The following is a 24798-nucleotide window of genomic DNA, read 5'->3' as shown; positions in this document are numbered from 1 at the left end:
GCACCCAGGCAAGGTGAGTGTGAACAAGACCTGTCGCTTCTTCCTCTTCAACATCAGCAAAATTCGCCCTTTCCTCTCTGAGCACACCACCAGAACTCTCGTCCACACTCTCATTACCTCTCGCCTTGATTACTGCAACTTACTCCTCACCGGCCTCCCACTCAGCCATCTATCCCCCCTTCAATCAGTTCAGCACGCTGCTGCACGTCTTATATTCCGCCAAAACCGATATACTCATATCACCCCTCTCCTCAAATCACTTCATTGGCTTCCGATCAGATATCGCATACAATTCAAGCTCCTCCTCCTTACCTACAAGTGCACTCAGTCTGCGGCTCCTCACTACCTCTCCACCCTCATCTCCCCCTATGTTCCCGCCCGTAACCTCCGCTCACAGGACAAAGCCCTTCTCTCAGTACCCTTCTCCACCACTGCCAACTCCAGGCTCCGCTCATTCTGCCTTGCTTCACCCTATGCCTGGAACAATCTTCCTTTACCCATACGCCATGCCCCCTCCCTACCCATCTTCAAATGTCTACTTAAAACTCACCTCTTCTATGCTGCCTTCGGCGCCTAACCGCTCGAGATAGATAGAATGCCCCAATCTATCCACCCTATCAGATTAACTGTTCACTCGTCCTCTAGATTGTTCACTTGTCCTTAGATTGTTCTTTTGTCTTTAGATTGTAAGCTCTTTGAGCAGGGACCGTCCTTCTATGTTTAAATTGTACAGCGCTGCGTAACCCTAGTAGCGCTTTAGAAATGCTAGTTAGTAGTAGTTAGTAGTAGTAGTAACAACTGTCCCCAAGGATCAGAGCACCACTGATGTGCAAGTACCATACATAGACAAGGTCCGATACAGTGAGGTTCCTTTGTTGTTGCAATATGTTATTGATTTTTCATAAGAAAGAATAACACAATATTACTGAAATCAGAATGTACAGAATATCCAATGACAAGTAATTATGGGGCCCCTTACACAAACCATTCAATTCTAAAATGAGGGCCTGCCTATATCTGGACCCCCTCTCCCCCTAGCATCCCACCCACACCTACATACTGATTAGAATGTTGACAGCAGCTCACTAAAGTACATTGAGCCACCCAAAGGCATACCTACTTTACCCCACTGCCCACTTCCACCTCTCAACTACAGTGCACATGCTCCACAAAAAGGCCACCTTACCATCCTCAGTCCCCATGTTCACCTCAGCTCACACAGCACATGTGCCTGTGTAATGCATACCCCCCACATACACACCCCAAATCTGACTGTTGCTATCTGTCATAGGCTACATGAGGAGCATTGCACAACATGTTGTAAAAAATAATAATGTATGTGATGCCAAGAAGGCCCATCATCTAAGCCCTGTCTCCACCAATTTGTGTTTTGCAGATGCTTCAGTATCCAATGGGACCTTGAGTTGCTCCGGCATCAGTACAGGCATATCCACAGTGAAGACCCTGCCCTAATCTGATGCATGAGGGAGTGCCTCAGGGCCCAATATAAGTACCACAGACATAGCACCTCTATAACAGCTCTGTCCCCAATTAAGGCCTGAGTATGCAGCTACCTTTGTTACAGGGCATCCACAATCCCCATATCTGCAGGCAACCTCCAACCTATGAAATAACAAGGAAAGGAAAGGGGAGGAGGAAACCCTTTGGACAGCATCCTTCAGCGACCAGTAGAAAAGTGCCCAGTGTGTCACACACACCTACCTAGTATATTGTAGCTGCTATGGCAGGGTAGATAAAACAGTAACCTCAAATATCCACAGTGGGAATCAAACACACATCTATGGTACACAGCACTAACCCCTAGGCAAAAACAGATCTGACACAGGAGTGTTGAAGGAGGACAGTACACTGACCACAGAGAGCAGCCACAGCATCAGCTGTCCCCCATATGGATGGTCTGTCATGCCCCCTAATCTACACTCATTGGATATACAATTGACAGCTCCAAACCTCGGTATGCTGCCCTGTGAGACATCCCTCAAGGCCCAAGCTGGGGGCCCCTGAAATCTCCACATTATAGTGGGTCCTCAATCCCCTCATGGAAACTCCAACCTATGTATACATTTCCCCTTCCCCCAGCAGTCTCAATGTATGGGCATGAGTCAGGGGGTGATGTGCAGTCACTGCCATCAGTAAAAGCCCTAAAACAGCTAGCATGAGTACCCCACAGATAGATGCCCCGAAACATAGGTTTCCCACCTTGACATCTTTAAACTGCCTTTCTCCTGGGGGTCCCAGCAGAGATGGCAAGAAGAATAGGAAGTGCCGACAGGATCCTCTGCCATCCAGCCAGCTGTAGGACACAAAGGCATGGGGACACACCCACACCCACATCCTTAACAAAAATAGTAACAATGGTTTCATCCATGGAACAGCGCAATGCCAAACTACCTCAGAGCCAGTGCCTGCTCACCCAGGACCCTTCAGCAGGGCCAGAATCCATCCTGCGTGCCCATTACCAGAAAACCCTCTCAGGTGACAAACAGCTCTGATATCATTGCCTCCAAGGTTCCCTGCTATACCATCTCGTTGGTGCCAAATCTCAGCCATGTCTTCCAGTTAACAACTGCCCCCATTTGTCCCTGTCCCTGCCTCCCAATAGCCAGCTGCACCACTATGCAGGCCATGCAGGATATGTTAATCTCAGATGCAAACCTTTCATATACACAGGGCCAAACAGCCTGCCCAGGACCAGCCTGCCCTCAATCAGGCCACCCAGGTCCAGCAAGCCCCAGATCAGGATGTCCATAGCAACATAGTAGATGGAGAGTCCATCCAGTCTGCCCAACAAGATAAACTCATAGTATAAACTCATAGCCCAGGATCAGTCTGCCCCAGATCAGGTTGCCTAAGACCAGCCCCCCCCCCCCCCCCCCCCCCCGCAGATCAGGCCACCCAGCACCCTGGAAACATCCAGAGGCTGACGGGGAAGACCCCTTGAGGAACCTGCCCCCACTGGAGGGGAAAGAAAGGGTACTGGAACAGCCACTCCCCAGCAGCTACACTGGAGGGCACAGCAACTGAGGGCTGCCATGAAACAGCTGCCATGCTTGCAGTGGTCCCACTCAAACAGACATCCTAGTAGAGCTCCTGTTTCAAGCCTCAGCCATGCACAGAGACTTGCAGCAGGAGGTGCTGTCCTAACGACAAATACTGGGCCAGATTGTGGAAGAGCTCAGGATGCTTATATCATGGACCATGCAGCCCCATCAACCCCAGCTTTCCCTCAGACCAGATATCTGGTGGCAGCATTGGTACAGGATAATGACCAGATTGTTAACCCCAGGGAAAGATGGCTAAAGAGTGCAATGGTGATGTAGGTGGGCATTCTGCCCCATACTGTAACCCACAATGCTATTTGTGTGACCTGCTTTGAATCCTCATGTCCAGGTAACTGCATCTACATTAGGGAATAATCCCCTTTGGTCATTTCACCTTAAAACCATTCCCCTAATCCACAGAGGGATGCTGGCTGAGCTCATGACTGTAGGGCATCTGGGAATGGAGCCTTTCCTGAATTGAGTCATGATACCATATAGTGCCCTGCCAGGTCCTGGGGATGCTAAGCGTAGGGGGTGTGTGCTGAGGGGGGGGGGGGGTGTTACAGAGGTACTGCTCACAAATAGTACACTTAGCTTTACTGAAAACTGGTCAGAATGAGTCCTTGTCTGGCGCGGACCCCTAGCTGGTGTGCTCCCTGGTCAGCACTATGGGCAGGAGAGAGATGGGGTTCTCATTCTGGGTCTGGCTGCTGCTGTGGTTGCTGTCCCTCCTCTGGCAGGGCCTGTATTCTTCAGAGAGCCAGGCTGTGCAGCATGCAGTAGGCCATGAAAAGTTTGGCAACCTCCCCTCTGGAATGGTCCAGACATCTGAAGCAATTGTTGTGCTGGCCTAAGGTCTGTTCCTTGATGGTGCAGATGCTCTTATGCCTTTTGTTGTACTCCTCCTCCATCTCATTTTGGGGGTGGTTTATGGGAGTCATGAGCCAGGTTTGCTGGGGGTGGGGGGTAGCCTTTGTCACCTGTTAGGGGAACAGAATCACAAACAAGGATGTATATTGGCTGGTATGGAGACTTTGTGAAGGTGGAGTAATGGTTGTGTGTTCTGAGGGCATCTAGAGGGAGGGAGTGTGTTGAGGTTTAGGAGGGGGAGGGGGTATGGGAATCCCTGTACTGCTTGCTTAGGAGCCAGCTACTGGTCATCTCCCCTTAGTCAAATCTGCAATACATTCTGGAATGCTGGAAGATGAATCATGGGTGGAGCCTGGGTTGCAGGCACACACATCTACACTCTCCTCTTTGGCATCACACAAGACCTGCATGTTCATGGAGTGATATGGTTTTCTATTCCTGTAGGTGTCCTCGTGTCCCCGGGGAGTCTGAGTGTGACATATGTGCATTCTATGACACCTATGACGTAGGGGAAGCAGTTTGTGGTGTATGATTGAGCCATATTGTTCTGGAGTGCCTGGGCAGTAATTTGGAAGGTAGTATAGTGTGAGGAGTGATGAGGAAGGCATCAAGCAACTAGCAAGAGAGTTGAAGATGGTGGGCTGGATGAGGCCTGCATTGACAGCTAGCACTGTCTGGAAAGTGCCAGTAACCAGAAAAGCGAAGGAGGCAGTGACCTTCAGGTGGACTGGCACAGGATTATTCCTCCATGTCTTGGGCTAGAGGTGGGGTTGTACCTGGTCACAGAGGTGTTGCATGGCAGCCCTGTCAAAGCAGAATCTAGTAAGGCATTCCTGGTCAGTAAGATCCAGGAAATGGATCTGGGGCCTGAAGGCTCTCTGATAGGGATATCTCCTCCAGGACCTCCTCTCCAAACTCTAATCCATCTCCAGCAATGTGTGAGCCACCAAAGCATTCAACACATCCATGATTGATGTGCAGTGTCCCACTACCACAGGTGCAACCCACTGACCCTAGAAACACCACTGTGCACACCTCCACCTACTGCACTTTGTGAGACCCAGCACCAGCACCTACACCTACATGAGACAACATATCAGCTGCCCTAAACGCTCACTCTCCCACCACCAACAGTCCTGACGCACACACTGGGAACACTAAGCACTCACTCTTCCACCACCAGCAAATAGTCATTACACACAAAGCTGCAGCACAGAGCACAGTGACAAACTGGGAGTGGACAAACAGGAATAATGAGAGACTGAGGAAAAGCAGATAGGGAGGTATAATGGGAGATGTGGGGGTTCGGGGGATGTGATGATTTGGTGAGGAAGGAGATGGGTGTGGCTGGGGGAGGCTAGCAGGTGTGGGCAAGGAGTTGAGGAGATGAGACACAGGGAAGGAAAGGCAGGAAATGTGAGGGTCAAAAGGTTCAGACTGGGGCAAATACACAAAGGTAACAAAGCACTTAGCAACTCTCCATTATTTCTCACAAATGACCACATCCACTCTCCAACTCAGCAAAATCACACATGGGTCTAAAAACAGGTTTAGCCTTACCCTTACTATTGATTTGAAGTTAAATAATGCATTCAAGTGAATGAAAACTTATATTAAAATTTTGAAAAAGCGAGGAGGTTTTACAGACTGGTGAGGACATTCACACGGCACTCCTGTTGTTAAAATAGAACAAGCCGAGCATCTGAGGTCTTTTTCTTCCTCCAAAACAGTGATGTTGATAAATCAAACCAAAAAATTTTGAAGTAAAATAAGCTTTTAAAGCAAGTCTAATTCCGGATGTTTTTCTTTCTGCCCCCAGGAAGTCATTTTGCTATTCATTATTGCCATAAAATGGTCATTTAACCCAACCTTCTATTTTCTAATAATCAGTTCCTAATCCAAAGAAGCACATGGAGGGGCATTTTCGATCGGGGACGCCCATCTCTAAGGGCACCCATCTCCGAGGATGGCACCGCGAAGGGGTGGGGCCAACCGTATTTTCGAAACGAGATGGCCGGCCATCTTTCGTTTCGATAATACGGTTGGGGCCGCCCAAATGTCAGAGATGGCCAGCCTCGGTTTTCACCCATAATGGAAACTGAGGCTGGCGATCTCAAAGCCGGCCAAATCCAAGGCATTTGGTCGTGGGAGGGGCCAGCATTTGTAGTGCACTGGTCCCCCTCACATGCCAGGACACCAACTGGGCACCCTAGGGGGCACTGCAGTGGACTTCAAAAGTTGCTCCCAGATGCATACCTCCCTTACCTTGGGTGCTGAGCCCCCCAAATCCCCCCAAACCCACTCCCCACAATTGTACACCATTACCATAGCCCTTAGGGGTGAAGGGGGACACCTACATGTGGGTACAGTGGGTTTTGGACCGTTTTGGAGGGCTTAACATTTACCACCACAAGTGTAACAGGTAGGGGGGGATGGGCCTGGGTCCACCTGCCTGAAGTGCACTGCACCCACTAAATACTGCTCCAGGGACCTGCATACTGCTGTCAGGGAGCTGGGTATGACATTTGAGGCTGGCAATAGAGGCTGGCAAAAAAATATATTTTTATTTTTTGGGGGGTGGGAGGGAGTTGGTGACCACTGGGGGAGTAAGGGGAGGTCATCCCCGATTCCCTCCGGTGGTCATCTGGGCAGTTCGGGCACTTTTTTAGGACTTGGACCTAAAAAAAAAAAGGGACCAAATAAAGCAGACCAAATCCTCGCCAGGGACGCCCTTCTTTTTTCCATTATCAGCCGAGGACGACCATCTCTCTTCGGCCGATAAACACGCCCCAATCCTGCCTTCGCTACACCTCTGACACGCCCCCGTGAACTTTGTTCGTCCCCGTGATGGACTGCAGTTGGGGGTGCCCAAAAGCGGCTTTCGATTATACCAATTTGGCCGGCTTCAGGAGATCGCCGGCCATCTCCCGATTTGTGTCAGAATTTGGCCGGTGATCTCCTTCGAAAATAAGTTGGATTGCCTCCTATCCAGTGGCGTACCAAGGGGGGGCGGTCTGCCCCGGGTGCATGCCGCTGGGGGGGTGCCGCGTGACTGTTGGCCGAGTCCGCTTGTTCCCTCCCTGCTGCTCCCTCTGTGCGGAACAGGTTACTTCCTGTTCCAGGGAAAAGGGAGCAGCAGGGAATGAGCGGACTCGGAGCCGACAGGCGCGCGGCAGCCCCCAGCAGATAAAAATGCACCCGGGGGGGGGGGGGTAATTTCACCGGGGGGGGGGCCGCGCTGCACCGGGGGGGGGGCACATCGGCGATCCGCCCCGGGTGTGAGCCAGCCTAGAAACGCCACTGCTCCTATCCCATGACTTTTTAATTTTCTCAGGAGTCTCTCATGAGGAACTTTGTCAAAAGCTTTCTGAAAATCTAGATACACTACATCAACTGGTTCACCTTTACCCACATGTTTATTCACGCCTTCAAAGAAATGAAGCAAATTGGTGAGGCAAGACTTCCTTTGACTGAACCTATGCTGACTGTCCCATCAAACCGTGTTTGTCTATGTGTTCCATCATTTTATTCTTTATAATAGTTTCCACTATTGTGCCCAGCCAGTCATTTTTTCAGGATACCCACAATGAATATTCATGTGAGAGGTTTGCATGTAGTGGAGGTAGTGCATGCAAATCCCTCTCATAAATATTCATTGTGGGTATCCTGAAAAAATGACTGGCTGGGGTGCCTCCAGGACCAGGTTTGGGAACCCGACTTAGTAGAATTATTTTTGGTTTTTGTCATTTTTCTTGCTGTCATCACACTTCACTATAAACCCAATTTGTTTTTCCCATAGTCTTAACATGGTATACTTTTCTCAACTTATGTTGTTTCTGGAAACTCTACTTTGGACAGTACTGTGTCTCAAATTTTTCTCTTTCCATATGCTTCACCGTGGACTCATGCACTAGAGCAGCTTGTAGCAATTTCCTCCTCTTCCTTATCCCTCAACTAAAGATCATCCTCACACCTACACTCACTGCTTCAAGAGAGATTTAGCTGTAAGACATAAGACAAACATAACAGAAGAGCTCAGTACCTGTAAATTTAAAAAAAGAGGTCATGGTAAGGTCCTTGGTAAATGTACCTTTTCTTCATCCTTGTAAACCTTTCCACCTCTTCTGTTTAATGACATGAACTGATTCAAATCTCAGGGGCGGTGAAAGAAATTGCTATGTCAATCAGCTGGATCAATCTCATTCTGTCAAGTACAATATGTGTATTTTGGATTTCTGTTTGCATACTAAAGATGTCTGGGTCATGACAAATAACATTATTCCCACCTGCCCTGCTTGACTGTTCGTTCAAGCAGCACAAGGCCTCACAGCCTGACTTAGTTAGAATCCCCCAGATTGATATATTTTGGCCAAGTACTTGAAAATCTTTCCAATATGCTCTAGTTTAGATTATTTTAAGGGCATTGCTTTTTATTTTTATGTTTTTAATAGTAAGTTTGAACATCAACAAGCAATAAAGTAATCACTTTTAACAGAAACAGGTAAAAAAAAAAACTCAGCAAACAAGTCAATAGGACAGAAAAACAAAACTAAAGATAACTCACATTTTATTACCAGATTCTCAATGTCCCCAACAAGAAGGAAGACCCTACAGAACTGCATTCAGAGTCAAAGACTGTATCTGAATTCAAGCAAGCTTGGGACAAGTACACAGGATCTCTAACAGAGAGGAAGGGATAGTTGATGGCACGAATGGGCAGATTGGATAGGCCATATGGTCTTTATCTGCCTTCATTTTTCTCTGTTTCTAATTGGAGGAAAGTTCATACTACTAGCAGTCCTAAAAGATAGATATAGTGGAAAGATATAGTGGAATTGGAAAAGGTGCAGCGAAGGGCGACTAAAATGATAGCGGGGATGGGACGACTTCCCTATGAAGAAAGACTAAGGAGGCTAGGGCTTTTCAGCTTGGAGAAGAGACGACTGAGGGGAGGCATGATAGAGGTACATAAAATAATGAGTGGAGTGGAACAGGTGGATGTGAAGCGTCTGTTTACGCTTTCCAAAAATACTAGGACTAGGGGGCATGCGATGAAACTACAGTGTAGTAAATTTAAAACAAATTGGAGAAAAGTTTTCTTCACCCAACGCGTAATTAAACTCTGGAATTCGTTGCCGGAGAACGTGGTGAAGGCGGTTAGCTTGGCAGAGTTTAAAAAAGGGTTAGACGGTTTCCTAAAGGACAAGTCCATAAACCAATACTAAATGGACTTGGGAAAAATCCACAATTCCGGGAATAACATGTATAGAATGTTTGTACGTTTGGGAAGCTTGCCAGGTGCCCTTGGCCTGGATTGGCCGCTGTCGTGGACCGGATGCTGGGCTCGATGGACCCATGGTCTTTTCCCAGTGTGGCATTACTTATGTACTTATGTACTTATGTACTAAAATCTTTTGCAGTCCAATCCGAAGCTATAATGAAAACTTATTATAAAGATATTTATTTAAAAAAGAAACACATGTACCTATTTAGGGTTACAGAAAGCATATCACACATTTGCAAAGCAGTGTTTGTGTTCTTCCTACAGGCAAGGTTTATTTAAATTTCATTTTACAGATTGTAAAACATGATAATTGTGCTAAATCCTCAAGATAGCATATTTTCAGTAAACACTACCTAATATGTATAGAAATTATTTTCCTAAGAAAAAGATTGTGAAATCTTTGCAACATTTTTCCAAAGAAATGTACTGTACCAAGATATGAAGTTAAAATGTCTTTCTGGTTCATATAATAGAATTGAAAATTCATATGGCATATATCTTGCTGTTAAGCATACTCAACCTATATACAAAATAGCAAGTTCGTCTGATTTTACTTATTTTACTTCAACATTTTTTGGTTTGATTTATCAACATCACTGTTTTGGAGGAAGGAAAAGACCTCAGATGCTCAGCTTCTAACAACAGAAGTGCCATGTGAATGTCCTCAGCAGTCTGAAAAACCTCATCGCTTTTTCAAATTTTTAATATAAATTTTTGTTCACTTGAAAGAATTCTTTAACTTTAAATCAATAGTCTCTGATTAAAACCTTGAGAGTTGAAGGACACTTATCTGTTTCAAAAGGATTCTGCTGTAGTTTTTTTCAGTTTGCTCAGCAGAGCACCTCCGTTTCACTATGAGCTTCTTCAGGAGACAAACTGTCAGCAGTATATTCTTAAGGCTCTGTTTACTAAGGTGCGCTAGTGTTTTTAGCGGGTGCACAAAATTAGCCTATGGGCGTCTACACAGCGTGTGCTAATTTTGTGCACCCGCTAAAAACACTAGCGCACCTTAGTAAACAGGGCCCTAAGAATGTACTGGTGACGGATTGTCTCCTGAAGAAGCTTATACTGAAACGGACCCGCTGTGTTGAGCAATCCGAAAAAAATAAAGAACAATTCCCTATGAAACAAATAAGTGTCCTTCAACTCTCAAGGTTTTAATCAGAGACTATTGATTTGAAATTAAATAATGCTTTCAAGTGAATGAAAATTTATATTAAAATTTTGAAAAAGTGAGGAGGCTTTTCAGACCGGTAAAGACGTTCACACGGCATTCCTGTTGTTAAAATAGAACAAGTTGAGCATCTGAGGTCTTTTCCTCCCTCTAAAATAGTGATGTTGATAAATCACACCAAAACATTTTGAAGTAAAATAAGTAAAATCATATAACAGAATGTCAGATTTCTTTCTAACAAAATCTGTCTTTGAAAAAAAAAAGTGGAGATAATTGTGCTAAATCCACAGAGGAAGCATATTTTCAGTAAACACTACTGAATGAGTACTGTAATTATGTTCCTAAGAAATAGATTTGAAATATGAACCATTGCAACATTTTTCCAAAGAAACATATATGCATTTCTATACAAAACATGAAGTTAAAATGTCTTTCTGGGTCATGGAAAGAAATCTGACATTCTATTATAGCAAAGTCTGTCTTTGAAAGATTTGATTTCCACAGCTCTCATCTTCTAACAGAATTGTCTGCAATCAAAAACAAATGTTTTCCAATTACCCTCTAACTCTTGGAATGACTGATCTTATGTTGTTGAGTTCTTGTTCAGGCATGACTCATAAACATCTTGTGCAAAAACTGACAAAAAGACTCAGATGTGGGAGTCTGTGTAGGTGTGAAAATTCAATTTCCACAACTTTTATCGTCCTGTTCACTAAGATGAAATGTACTGCTTAAAATGCAAATGTAATTTGCAAATTGTATTTAAATTACTGTATATGTTTTCACATAATGAAATACAGCAATCCCATGTTATACAGAAACACACTTTATGGAATTTCATATTTTCATTAAACTTTATAAAAACAAAGAAATAAAAACAAGAACCCCCCCCCCCCACACACACACACACCCCAATGCTATCCTCAATTTCAATGGGGAGAGAGAGGTAAGAACACTTACATAGTCAAGGAAAAAAGGAATTAATTTTACTCCATTTGCTGGTCCAAACCTTGAATAGATAATACTAGACAAAAATTCAGCAAAAAAATGAAACAAATGTACTGGTGCAGAACTGAATGGGGCTTAACTAACCCAAAATGTTGAAAATCTGTGGTATCAGTTGAAGACTTTTTTCTTCTGTTTATAGTGGAGAAAAAGACCTCAGTAGTCATTGCGTAGCGATAGAACAATATCCAGCTTATAATTGAAAGAGAAAAACGCCTATATTTCGACCCAAATCGGGAGATGGACGTTTTTCTCGCAAAGGCGCCCAAATCGGTATAATCGAAAGCCAATTTTGGGCGTTTCCAACTACACTCCGTCGTGGAAACGAATAAAGTTGATGGGGGCGTGTTGGAGGCGGGACTGGGACGTGGTTATCAGCCGAGGAGAGATGTGCCTCTGTAGCTGATAATCGAAAAAAAGGCGTTTTTACTGTGATTTTGGGTCACTTTTTTTGGACCCTTTTTTTCACGAACAAGTCCCAAAAAAGTGCCCCAACTGCTCAGATGACCACTGGAGGGAATCGGGGATGACGTCCCCGGACTCCCCCAGTGGTCACTAACTCCCTCCCACCAAAAAAACCCCCACTTTAAAAACTTTTTTCCCAGCCTGTATGCCAGCCTCAAATGCCGTACCCACCTCCATGACAGCAGAATGTGTTCGATCCTGTCACAGCCTTTCCCTGGGTCAGATGTGGCTCTCGGGTGCACTACAGGGTCACATCAGCATTGCATTGTGGTGGGTGTAGGGTATTGGGCTCCGTGATTTCATTAGCTTGTGTTACAGTCTCACGATGTTGGTAGTTGGTAGGCTCTTCTCCCATGGTGCTTTTCCCCCTGCCTACTGGGTCAGAGTGTGCCCTGTTGTGTTTCCTGTTGTAGTCCATGCGGTAGTGGCCATTTTTGGAAGCCAGTTTTAGTTCCCTTTCCTATGTTAGCCACATTAGACAACTTAGTTCTTCCCTTGAATATGGCTGAAAGAGGGCATTGTACAGCATTCTGCCAGCTCTGACCTACTGCTAATCTCAGTACCAGGGAGACTCGTTGCCAGTGGGGCACAACCTCTGCAGTTAACTGTGAGTAAACGTGCTTATTCCAATAAAGGACGTTTTCGGAGAGATTAGTCTTCAGGTGTCAACTGGTGTGCCAATGTTATACAGCAACAACAAGTCCTAGAGGCCTGCGTGTATGCAGGTCCCTGGAGCACTTTTAGTGGGTACCGCAGTGCACTTCAGGCAGGTGGACCCAGGCCCATCCCCCCTACCTGTAACAATTGTGCTGGTAAATGGGAGGCCTCCAAAACCCACTGTACCCACATGTAAGTGCCCCCTTCACCCCTAAGAGCTATGGTAGTGTACATTTGTGGGTAGTGGGTTTTGGGGGAGGGGGGTTGGGAGCTCAGCACCCGTGGTAAGGGAGCTATGCATGTGGGAGCTTTTTCTAAAGTCCACCGCACTGACCTAGGGTGCCCAGTTGGTGTCCTGGCATATCAGGGGGGCCAGTGTACTACAAATCGTGGCCCCTTCCACGACCAAATGGCTCGGATTAGGACGTTTTTGAGCTGGGCGTTTTTAGTTTCCATTATCGCTAAAAAAAATAAACGCCCAGCTCAAAAACGTCCATTTTTTCGAAAATACAGTTCGGCCCGCCCCTTCACGGACCCGTTCTCGGAGATAAACGCCCATGGAGATAGGCGTTCGCGTTCGATTATGCCCCTCCACATGTACTTGATGCCCGCATTTCATTGACTCCGTTATTGTCACTGGTCATAAAAAACTCCACTTGTGTGTAAATGTGGGCTGAGAATGAAATAAACTATAGCCCATCACAGATAGTCAGAATGTTTAACACTTGCTTAAACAAATAATGTTACTTAGCTTTTGCCAGCTCGAATCGTATTATTGAAATGAAAGATGGCCGGCCATCTTCTTCGATAATACGGTTCACGACTGCTCTTTGCGGAGCCAGCCATATAGATGGCCGGCGCCGTTTGATTATGCCTCTCCACATTATCTAAAGAGACTGTCCACTTTTGCACCACCTATAAATAACATCTAGACATGCAATGACTTGTCTTTTGGAACCTGGCCAATTGGTCAATAGTTGGTGCTGGATATTTGCATAAGAGTTCATAATCAGAGTTTTCCTCTTCATAATTCTGTCTTCTGCCTTATCTTATCCTCCTTTGGATTTCAAGACTACTTTTCTTCCCTACTGCCTGCTCTCTGCCCTTCTCTCTCTCCCTCTCCTTTTTTCTTGCCTTCCTTGTATTTCTGTCTACCCCTTCATTCTCTCATCTTACCTTCCCTCATTCTCATTGTGGTCTCTGACTCTATGTATGTGTTGTTTCTGGTGGTGCTCATGGTAGAGAAGCCAGCTACAAGTTGTCTCTACAAGTGGCTTGGAGGAGGGGAAACAACAGATGAGGAGGAGTACCCCTTGCAGAGGATCGACAGACCCAGGACACAGTTCCTGGGTTTGGGTGAACAGCAAACCTATCTGTGCAGGTTTAGGTTTCATAAGAAGACCATTCTCCATCTATATTACCAGCTAAAGGCTCAGCTACAGCCTGCCACTTGAAGGGCACATGGATCATCACATGACTGAAGCTTCTAGACACCTCAGGGGGGCACCGTGGACATGTTTCTGGGCATTTTTCTTAGGAGTGTCAGTCAATACATTGTTTTCCCTGCACAAGGGTAGCAAGTATATGAAACCAGAAAAAAAATGTTTTGAGCTGGCTCACTTTCCATCTGTTGTAGGGGCTATAGACTGCAATCAGGCCACTACTGGTAATGAGGACAGCTACAGAAACAGAATGTTTACCTAAGTAACTTGCAATGCCTGCAATATCATTAGTGATGAGTGCCAAAACTTAGAGGCCTTTTCATCAAAGGGAGTTAAGCCTTAATGTGCATTTATGTCCCGATGATCAGAAGCAAACGCGGGCGCTAGAGGCTATTAGTGCCATACTAGTGCCCAAGTTTGCTCCCGCCCCATGATCAGAGCCGACGAGCATGTGGAACAAGGAGCTCGCTGGCTCTGACTGCAAGTAACATTGAAATGAACGCTAAACAGGGCATTACCTGTTTCTCCCCAATGTTCAGTGGGTGGCACACCAAACATTGGGGCTGCTCCCACAGCAAAAACTGTGCCACCTCGGAGCTGGTGTTAGGGTTTGCAGAGCATTGGGGAGGACTGGGGAGCCCTGTCCAGCATGCATTTGCATGCTTACAGCCCCCCCCCCCCCCCCCCCGGACAAGTTTTCCTGGTTGCCCAGTGACCTTTTCCCCCCACCCTGACCTCCCCCGACACAAGGGCACTAAGAAGCTGGAGGTCCATTGGACCTCTAGCCCCCTAACCCCCCAAAACTGTTCCTGGTGGCCCAGTGGGCAACACTACTCCCACCTGCCACCTGCCTTGGTGGCCTAGTGCCCCCAAACCCCCTGTACCTTTAGAAGGGAGAAAGGAGTAGCACTCCCTCCTCTTGGGACACCACCTTCAAAATGGTGGCACCCTGCCCTGCCCGGTGCATCCTGGGATGCACTGGGTGGAGTTTCAATACCATATAAGGGAAAAATTCCTGAGCTAGCATAGGGTTTGCCGCAGGAGCTTTAAAGCATTGAATAATGAAGCTCCCCTAGCACTTACTGCTTCATTAAAAATTTATCGACCCTCCTGCAGTTTACTTTCTCCAGATAAGCTTATTCTGGATGTGCCATCATTTAGACAGATAAGATTGGATAATTAGGAGGGGGGAGTTCATCAAGCAGCGCTAGGGCCTTCGCATGGGCGTTAGAGCCTTAACGTGATTTAAGGGCTTCTTAGCATTTAGCATGCGTTAGTTCCCTTAATGCATGTTAAGGCCCTAACGCTGCTTAATGAATTCTAATCTAATAAAATGATTGTATTCCGTGAATACCTTATCACTTCTATGCAGATTGCATACAAAGAAGCCAGGCATACCTGGGAAAATACAAATGTGGCATCTTCTTAATATACGAAACAAAACAAAAAAAAAACTTTGATCATAAAATATTATTCACCAAAGTAAGACAGGTATCTTTGAAATAACCAGGTTTTCAGAACTTTCCAAAATAAAAAATAAAGTGTCTGAGATCCATAGGTAGATCATTCCACATTTTCATTGTGGCAAAAAGAACAGAAGACTGGTGGACCTTTTTAAATCTAACTCCTTTAAATGATGGCAAATTCAAAACCAGAACATCTCTTAACCTTAATTATCAGTGGAAACATATATTGAGCAACAAAACCATGCAATTTCTTAAAAGTATTAGCACAAGCTTTAAAAGAGAAATCTTAGCCTGGACATGTAACCAGTGAGCCTTAATCAGTAATGGAGTTAATCTGTCAAATTTACCAGCTGAATAAATCCGTTTCTTTAAAAGTAGATTTGCACATCGCACATCCAACATATAAAAAATTACAATAACCTAGCTGGCTTAGGGGACCTTTTACTAAACTGTGGTAGCGCTTCTGCGCAGGTAGCATGCACCAAATCGACCCTACCACCGGACTAGCGTGGGCATCTGGTGGTAGTTCCGAATGTTCTATCTTGTACTGAGGGAGTGTCAGGTTCTCAGGTTCAGAGCCCGCGGGGCCGGGCTCTGGAGCAAACGTGAGCCCTTGGGCTGCTGCCGATGAGCAACAGCAGCAGGCAAAACCCACCAACCAACACTGGGCAAGCACACCGGCAGGGACTGCAGGCACTGCCCAGCGAACCGGAACACATGGACTGGAATCCCCCGGACTGGAGGACACAGGACTGGAACACTGGACTGCAATTCCCCGGACTGGAGGACACAGGACTGGAACTCACACCGGACCGGAACGCACCAGACTGGAACACACCGGACCGGAACACACTGGACTGGAGCACACTGGACTGGTCCGTACAGCTTCACCTGCACTTAGCTACTAAGCCCCCAGAAGTTGAGCTCCTGGGTTCGAGTAGCCGGCAGGACTTACTGGATACCGGATGACACAGGGACCAGGACTGGAAACAGAAGTGCTCCTAAACCTAAACTGATCTACATGCTCCCAAGCCCTAAACCAGCAGGAGTGTTCCTAACAGTAAACTGACAAAAAGGACTTCCTAAGCCCTATACTAAACATGAGCTCCTAAGCCCTGCTCAAGAAAGGGACTTCCTAAACCCTAAACTAACAGAGCAGGGAACTAAACACAAAGCTAACACAGGTGCTACTAAGCACCAAGCTAAACACAAAACTAACAAGCTACCTAAGCACTGCTCTAGCAAGCTAGAAACAAAACTAACACGGTGCTTCCTAAGCACTACTCTGGCAAGCAACCAGAAGAGCTCCTAGCACTAAAAGGGAAGACAGGGGAGCCACAAGGAAAAAGCAGGGAAGCTAACACATAAGCCAAGAGTGATTCTAAATCACCAAACACCAACAGCAAAGACTGCAATGCTCCCAATAGCACAAACACCAGAAGTACTTCTAACAGTAAACTCTGCAGTGTTCCTAACAACGCCAAACCCTGAAGTACTTCTATCAGCAACAGAGCTTCCAAAGCCCTACACACAGCAATGCTTCCAAAACCAAGAGGGAAAAGCAGGGGAACCATAAGGGAAAAGCAGGAAAGCTAAACACACAGTCACCAGTGCACACTGCACTAACACTAACCTGGCCCTTAGCAAAAGCAAGCAGGGAAACTAGACACAAAGTCAGAAGTGCACACTGCACCACCCTACCTAAAGCAAACACCACCGTTGCAAAGACCCTGAAGGAAACAACATCACTTCCTTATCAAGGCCCTCGCTGATGATGACACACTCCCTAGACCTAGGCAAAAGCACACTGACCCAGAGAGGCCCAACCCACACCAATGCAACACCGTGAAGCACTTGAAGCCAGTACACCCAAAGAGAGTACAGCTAACTCAGTCCACCCACACAGCTGTAGTAAAGTAAAACAATTAACCCCATGCTGCTGGAAGCTGCCAGCACAGAGAGACAGAGCCAGCTTAGAAAGGACAGAGAAAAGAAACAGAAGCCAGCTAAGAAGCTGACCCCCCCCCCCCCCCCCCCCCGGAAAGAGGTAAGTTTGAGAGGGGTTCAGACCCCAATCATAACAGGGAGGGAGGCGTGGTAATCAACAGCACAGCCACATTACCACACGAGTAGCACATAAGCCCTTACCACTAAGTAAATAGTTGGCGGTAAGGGCTCAGGTAGTAAATAGCCGTGCCTATCTTTAATATTAGTGCATGGCCATTTACTCCCCCATTTTAAAAAAGGCCTTTTTACCTGCCACGGTACAAAATAGCCCAGTGCACACCAATTTCACGAGCCCACACTAGTGCAGGCCACTTTGTACTGCAGCTTAGTAAAAGGGCCCCTTAATATCTGGGCCTGCACAATTAAGTGCAAGTGGAAGGTGCATGCCTGTGCCTGTGGAATACGTTGCCTTTGGATTTCTGAGAGATGACATCAATTTTGCAATGTATAAAATATTTGAAGACTTTTTTTGTTTAATTGTGCCTTTGACCAGGTCTTAGCTCAGAGTAGTTCTTACAGTTTTTAGATTATTATGCCATGAAATGTTTTATGTCCTGTTTTTGTGTTTTGTATTTGTTTTATTTTATTATGTGTGTTTACTTTTGTAACTCGCCTAGAATTGTAAGATTTATTTTATTTATTACATTTGTATCCCACATTTTCCTGCATAGCAGTAGACTCCATGTGGCTTACAGGTTCCGGAGAGGAGAGTACCAACTCCAGGAATATATACAGAGTGGAAAGTAGAGTAACAGTAGAGGTGCAAGGAAGCTGATAAGGTTCTGGAAAGAGAATACAACTCTGGGACGAATATATGGTAGCAGATAGAGAGAAGTAATCCCAATGAGGCTGATAAGTCTCCGGGGATGGGACTACAGCTTCTAGTGAGCAATACAGAGTAGGATAAGGGTAGAAGTACACTTAACTGGATAGTGTGGGCTAGAAATATTTTAAATAAATACAAAAGTAATTTAATTCCACAGCTTATATTATGCAACTTTCAGACAATATGAGTGCACAGCTGTTGCCATGATGCATACATTCTGTCACTATTGGGCATACATGATAACTTTGAGAATGGTGACATCTCTAGGGGCTGGCTTCCAGGTAAGCAAACACCTCTCACACTCATTCTCCACTTAAACACATCCCTTTTTTTCTACACAGAATGTTTGCCTGTTTAGCCTGGGAATCACCAGAGCCCATCTCTGCTATGCCTATCAGCCTCATATACTACCACTGACCTACTAACTGTTGTCTGTTCTGCGTTCTCCCCCACAGGGAGTAGGGACTATCTACTAAGGATATGGCTAGTAACCTCATTGTCAACCCCTGGGGTGAACTGAAAATTCAACTTAACATTCTGGATCAGAGCACTGATCCAGAAAATTAAGTTGAATTTTCAATTGGCACTTTGTTGGAATTTTGCACATTATGACATGAAAAATTATAGAAAGTGGAGGAGTGGCCTAGTGGTTAGAGAATTGGTCTTGCAATCCAAAGGTGGCCAGTTCAAATCCCACTGCTGCTACTCATGATCCAAAATCCAAATAAATAAAGGGGGTGTCAGAGGCATAGCAGGCATGGATGTCCTTCTCACAGAAACATCCACATTAAAAAAAAAAAAGGAAGTACTGGGTCTTCCTGCTGAATTTTTCCTTCTATAACAAGAATGCAATACATTTCTGGAGCTGGAACAAGAAGATTACCTCAAACTCCTCACTCTGATTTAAATTTAACTCAATTCCTTGAAAGCTCTCTGGAAGTTATCTCAGAAAGGACAACATTATTAGTTACTTTTGCTCTAGAACCGGACCGTAATAACATATTTAGACTTTACTTCCGCCACATCCATACTCCTTTCCTGGGATCAAAAATTCAAATTTTTCCTGATCTCTCAAGAGACACAAAAAAGAGAAGGAAAGAGTTTATGCTTATAAAAGCGAAAGTTCTCCAACTAGGAGGGACTTTTCTAATTAAATTTCCATGTAAATGTTATATTTCCTTGCAATCCACTAATTACATTTTCTTTGATCCATGGAAGTTGTTAGAATTTATTTCTAGTAAAGAGTAGGGTTTTTGAATATTTCTTGGATTAAGCGCTATAAATCGGCTGCACTAGCTCTAATTCCTTCCATGCTTAGATATATTATTTCTTATAATTCATTTGAATTTTGTATAAATTTATTTTCCTAGTTCTTGGATCACTAATTGTGGACTAAATTGCATTTATATAATTGCCTGATTTTGATATAATTCATTGATTTGTATTTTCCATATTTCAAGATTTATGTTTATTGCATAAATGTAAAGGTGAAAATTCATAAATAAAGAATTTAAAAAATATATGGAAAATGTGCAATAATTAGTTGCCTATGGATATTATAAGACCTGTTGGTCTGTGACAGTCATTTTGAGAATTTATGAGCACATTAAAGGCCCTGTTTACTAAGATGTGCTGTAGGTGCACTAACTTTTTAGCCTGCGCTAATGCTAGAGACACCCATTATATTCCTATGGGTGTCTGTAGCATTAGTGCGCGCTAAAAAGGTTGCGTGCCTACATTGCGGATTAGTAAACAGGGCCCTAAAATTTTAAAAAATCTTTTATGGTGTTTAATATGTTAGAACACGTTATATTGTGGTAATCAAAGTTGTTGATATGATCTATATTTCCCCATAAACATAAGGAATTTTTCTTCATTTTGTTGTGTGATGGTAACCCCTAGGGTGAAGACATAGCCCAAAAGCAGATAAGGGCAGTCATAGATAAGAGTTTGGAGTTTATTTGTAAATATTTATAATAATCCAATCTGGGGAAACCCCTTCTTAAGGTGGTTTACAATTACAACATAAAAACATAAAACAGCTATCACCAAAAAGACAGTGTTATTTATATGCAATGACACAATTTAACAAAACCCCTGCCAGAGCCAACCCCATTGCTAAACTTTTTCAAGTGGCAAATGCCTCTGTAAACAATACTGCCTTCATTTTTTTTACCATAAAGAAGGAAAATATGCCTACTCATATCATACTTCTGGAAGATCATTCTACATTATCAGACCCACAAAAGAAAATGTTCAAAAGCAGGTAATTGACAGCCTAGCTTTTGAAGGTGAGAGAATCACCAGCAGATGTCTGCTCCCCAGATCAAAAGGCACAACCTGGGATGTATAATTTCACCAGATTCTGTAAATATTGTGGTATCAGGGTATGCATTACTTTGAATATCATGACCAGCACCTTGAATTATATCTGGCTAACTACTGAAACCTAGTGTAAGGTCTAAAGATGTGGTGTGATGTACTCATGACAGTGGCAGCCCATAATTAACTGAGCCACAGCATTCTGTACAAATTGTAGCACTTTACATGACAAAGTGGGGAAACCAAGAAAAACCGTATTACAGTAATATGGACTTGATAAAACTAGGGCATACAGAACTGCACAAAAATCATCCTTAGGCAAAAGATAGCATAATCTATGCAACAAACTACCACTTTAACATACGCTCTGAAGGTTAATGTTATATACAGCATTATTCTCAAACTCTGCATCTCTCTGTACCAATTGTCCAATATTTTCCATTTGGGAAGCGTGAAGGGGTAGGTTTGTAGAAAATATGCATCATATACTTGGACAGATTGGGTAGACAGTTGCTTTACCATCCCTCATAATTCAATAACACCTTTATGGCCCATCATGTGCTTCATAATGTTACCCTAACCTGCAGGCTACTTTCTCCAAAAAGCCTTTGGCCTGAACCCCCAGACAATGATGAACAGGAGACATCCCAACAGCTGGGACCCCAGCACACCCAATAATATGAGCAGGCAGTGGCAGCAAAGAATTATCTCATTCATAAACATTTCTAGCTGGGAAATGCTTAGTTATTTTACAGACAAGCTCACACCAGTAAGAAAGGGTGTTACAACTTTTGAAAACATACACTGCACCTCAGTGGAGTCAATTTAAACATCACATTGGTCCCTCCATCTTCTGTCATTTTTGAAGTTTGCCTAGCTGCTCCAGCAGTCTGAAAAGATAGACTGCTGATGAGGTACCCTGTTGTGTAAAGCAGCTCCAGATTTCCAGTTTGAATCCCATTACTGTCTAGATCAGTAGTTCTCAACTCCGTTCTCGGAACACAACTAGCCAGTCAGGTTTTCAAGATATCTATAATGAATACACATGAGATAGATCTGCAAACATTGAAGACAGTGCATGCAAATTTATCTCATGCATATTCATTGTGGGTATCCTGAAATCTTGGCTGGTTGGGTGTGTAGCAAGGACTGAGAACCCCTGTTCTCGGGAGAGTTGAGGGAATAGGGAGCCAACCAAAACAGAGGGGAGGGCTGTGCTGGCAGTGATGGTGCTGCTGCATCTGCTGCTGCTGGCAGTGGTGGTGGTCGCACTGGTGAGGAAAGACCTCTGTCTGCATCACTGGGGGCCACTGGAAGGCGTTGTGGAGCACTCTGCTGATCACCTTCAAAAAGAGAAAGAAGGTGGGTTGAATGAACATGGTGAACACAGGAGCAAAGACCAACAGGCTTTGCAGCAAAATTAGTAGTTAGAACATTGTCTCTTAATGGTCTAATATGGTGTCTTACACATGCAAGGCAATATTCTAACTCTGCAGCCACATACAGGACAATATTCACACTCTGCAGTTAGTATTTCTTTTCAACATCAACTGTGATGTTTAAAGTTATATACAGATATTCAGCACTGGATGATAACCCAATACAAATGCCGAGTATCTGGGTACAATGCTGACTGCCAGAAATATCCACATAACAGTGATATTCAGCATCGTTATCTGGATACAAATCTGGATAACTTAGGAGAGCTTTTTATCTTGTCCTAGGTATCTGGATAGTTATTTGAATATTGCTGATTTCAAGATAAATCCTAGCTCCACTGAGGCTCTGCCACCAGATGACCCTAGCACTATTCGGAGAGTAGTGGGGTGGTCTGCAGTAATTTTCAGCAACATTATGGGGGAATTCTATATATGGCGCCTAAAAAATTGGCACTGAAAAAAAACACGCTTAATGCTATTCTAAGACCCTTGACTAAAGTTAGGCGCAGTTTACAGAATATGCCTAGCACCCATCCCTGTGACTACAATTTAGGCGCGGCCATTTACACCAACTAAAACCTGATGTTTATGCCCACGCCTAACATCGGCGTGGATCCGGCATGTACTATAACACTATACATAAATTTTAGGAACACCCATGACCCACTCTTGCTTCTCCCATGGCCACACCCTTTTGAGATCCACACAGTAGAATTTACATGCACCATTTTATAGATACACTTAGCAAGTTGTTCGCATAAATTCTAATTAGTGCTAATAATTGCTTGATAGTGGCCAATTATCAGCGCTGATTGGCTTGTTAATCAATTAAGTTACGCATGCAGGGGGTCTTTTACTAAGTGGCAGTAAGCCCAACGCAGGCTTACCGCTCACTAAACTACTACTACTACTACTACTACTTAACATTTCTAAAGCGCTACTAGGGTTATGCAGCGCTGTACAATTTAACATAGAGGGACAATCCCTGCTCAAGGAGCTTACAATCTAAAAGACAAGTGAACAGTCAATCCGAAAGGGGCAGTCAAATTGGGCAGTCTGGATTACTGAACAGTAAGAGTTAGGTGCCGAACGCAGCATTGAAGAGGTGGGCTTTAAGCAGAGACTTGAAGATGGGCAGGGAGGGGGCTTGGCGTAAAGGCTCAGGAAGGTTGTTCCAAGCATGGGGTGAGGCGAGGCAGAATGAGCGGAGCCTGGAGTTGGCGGTGGTGGAGAAGGGTACTGAGAGGAGGGATTTGTCCTGTGAACGGAGGTTTCGGGTGGGAACGTAAGGGGAGATGAGGGTAGAAAGGTAGTGAGGGGCAGCAGACTGAGTGCATTTGTAGGTAAGAAGGAGAAGCTTGAATGCGGTATCTGATTGGAAGCCAGTGAAGTGACCTGAGGAGAGGGGTGATATGAGTATATCGGTTCTGGCGGTATATAAGACGTGCAGCAGAGTTCTGAACAGATTGAAGGGGGGATAGATGGCTAAGTGGGAGGCAAGTGAGGAGTAAGTTGCAGTAGTCAAGACGAGAGGTAATGAGAGCGTGGACAAGAGTTCGGGTGGTGTGTTCAGAGAGGAAAGGGCGAATTTTGCTGATGTTAAAGAGGAAGAAGCGACAGGTCTTGGCTATCTGCTGGATATGCGCAGAGAAGGAGAGGGAGGAGTCAAAGATGAATCCGAGGTTGCGGGCAGATGAGACGGGGAGGATGAGGGTGTTATCAACTGAGATAGAAAGTGGAGGAAGAGGAGAAGTGGGTTTTGGTGGAAAGACGATGAGCTCGGTCTTTGACATGTTCAGTTTCAGGTGGCGGTTGGACATCCAGGCAGCAATGTCGGCTAGGCAGGCTGATACCTTTGCCTGGGTCTCAGCGGTGATGTCTGGTGTGGAGAGATACAGCTGGGTGTCATCTGCATAGAGATGATACTGGAAACCATGAGATGAGATCAGGGAGCCCAGGGAAGAGGTGTAGATTGAGAAGAGAAGGGGTCCAAGGACAGATCCCTGGGGAATGCCAACAGATAGCGGGATGGGGGTGGAGGGAGATCCATGAGAGTGAACTCTGAAGGTGCGGTGGGAGAGATAGGAGGAGAACCAGGAGAGGACGGCGCCCTGGAACCCAAATGAGGACAGTGTGGCAAGAAGTCATGATTGACCGTGTCAAAAGCGGCGGATAGATCGAGGAGGATGAGGATGGAGTAGTGGCCTCTGGATTTGGTAAGGAACAGGTCATTACAGACTTTAGAGAGTGCTGTTTCTGTCGAGTGTAGAGGGCGAAAACCGGATTGAAATGGATCGAGGATGGCATGAGAGGAGAGAAAATCTAGGCAGCGGCTGTGAACAGTACGCTCAAGTATTTTGGAGAGGAAGGGTAGGAGGGAGATGGGGCGGTAGTTGGAGGGACAGGTAGGGTCAAGTAATGGTTTTTTGAGGAGAGGTGTGACTACGGCGTGCTTGAAGATGACAGGGACAGTTGCAGTGGAAAGAGAGAGGTTGAGGATATAACAGATGGAGGGGGTGACAGTATGAGAGATGATGTTAAGTAAGTTGGTGGGGATGGGGTCAGAAGAGCAGGTGGTGCATTTCGAGGAGGAAAGAAGGCGAGCGGTTTCCTCCTCGGTGATGTCAGGAAAGGAGGAGAAAGAGGCCTGGGTTTGTTGGTTGAGGGAGAGGGTTGACGGGTGAAGAGGAGGAGATGGCTTGGTAGTGAACTCAAGGTTAATCTTTTGCAACTTGTCACGGAAGTAATCAGCCAGTGATTGAGGAGAGAGCGAGGGGGG

Source organism: Microcaecilia unicolor, chromosome 4 (genome assembly GCF_901765095.1).
Source record: "Microcaecilia unicolor chromosome 4, aMicUni1.1, whole genome shotgun sequence".
Classification (NCBI taxonomy): Eukaryota; Metazoa; Chordata; class Amphibia; order Gymnophiona; family Siphonopidae; genus Microcaecilia; species Microcaecilia unicolor.
This window is presented reverse-complemented; position numbering follows the sequence as displayed.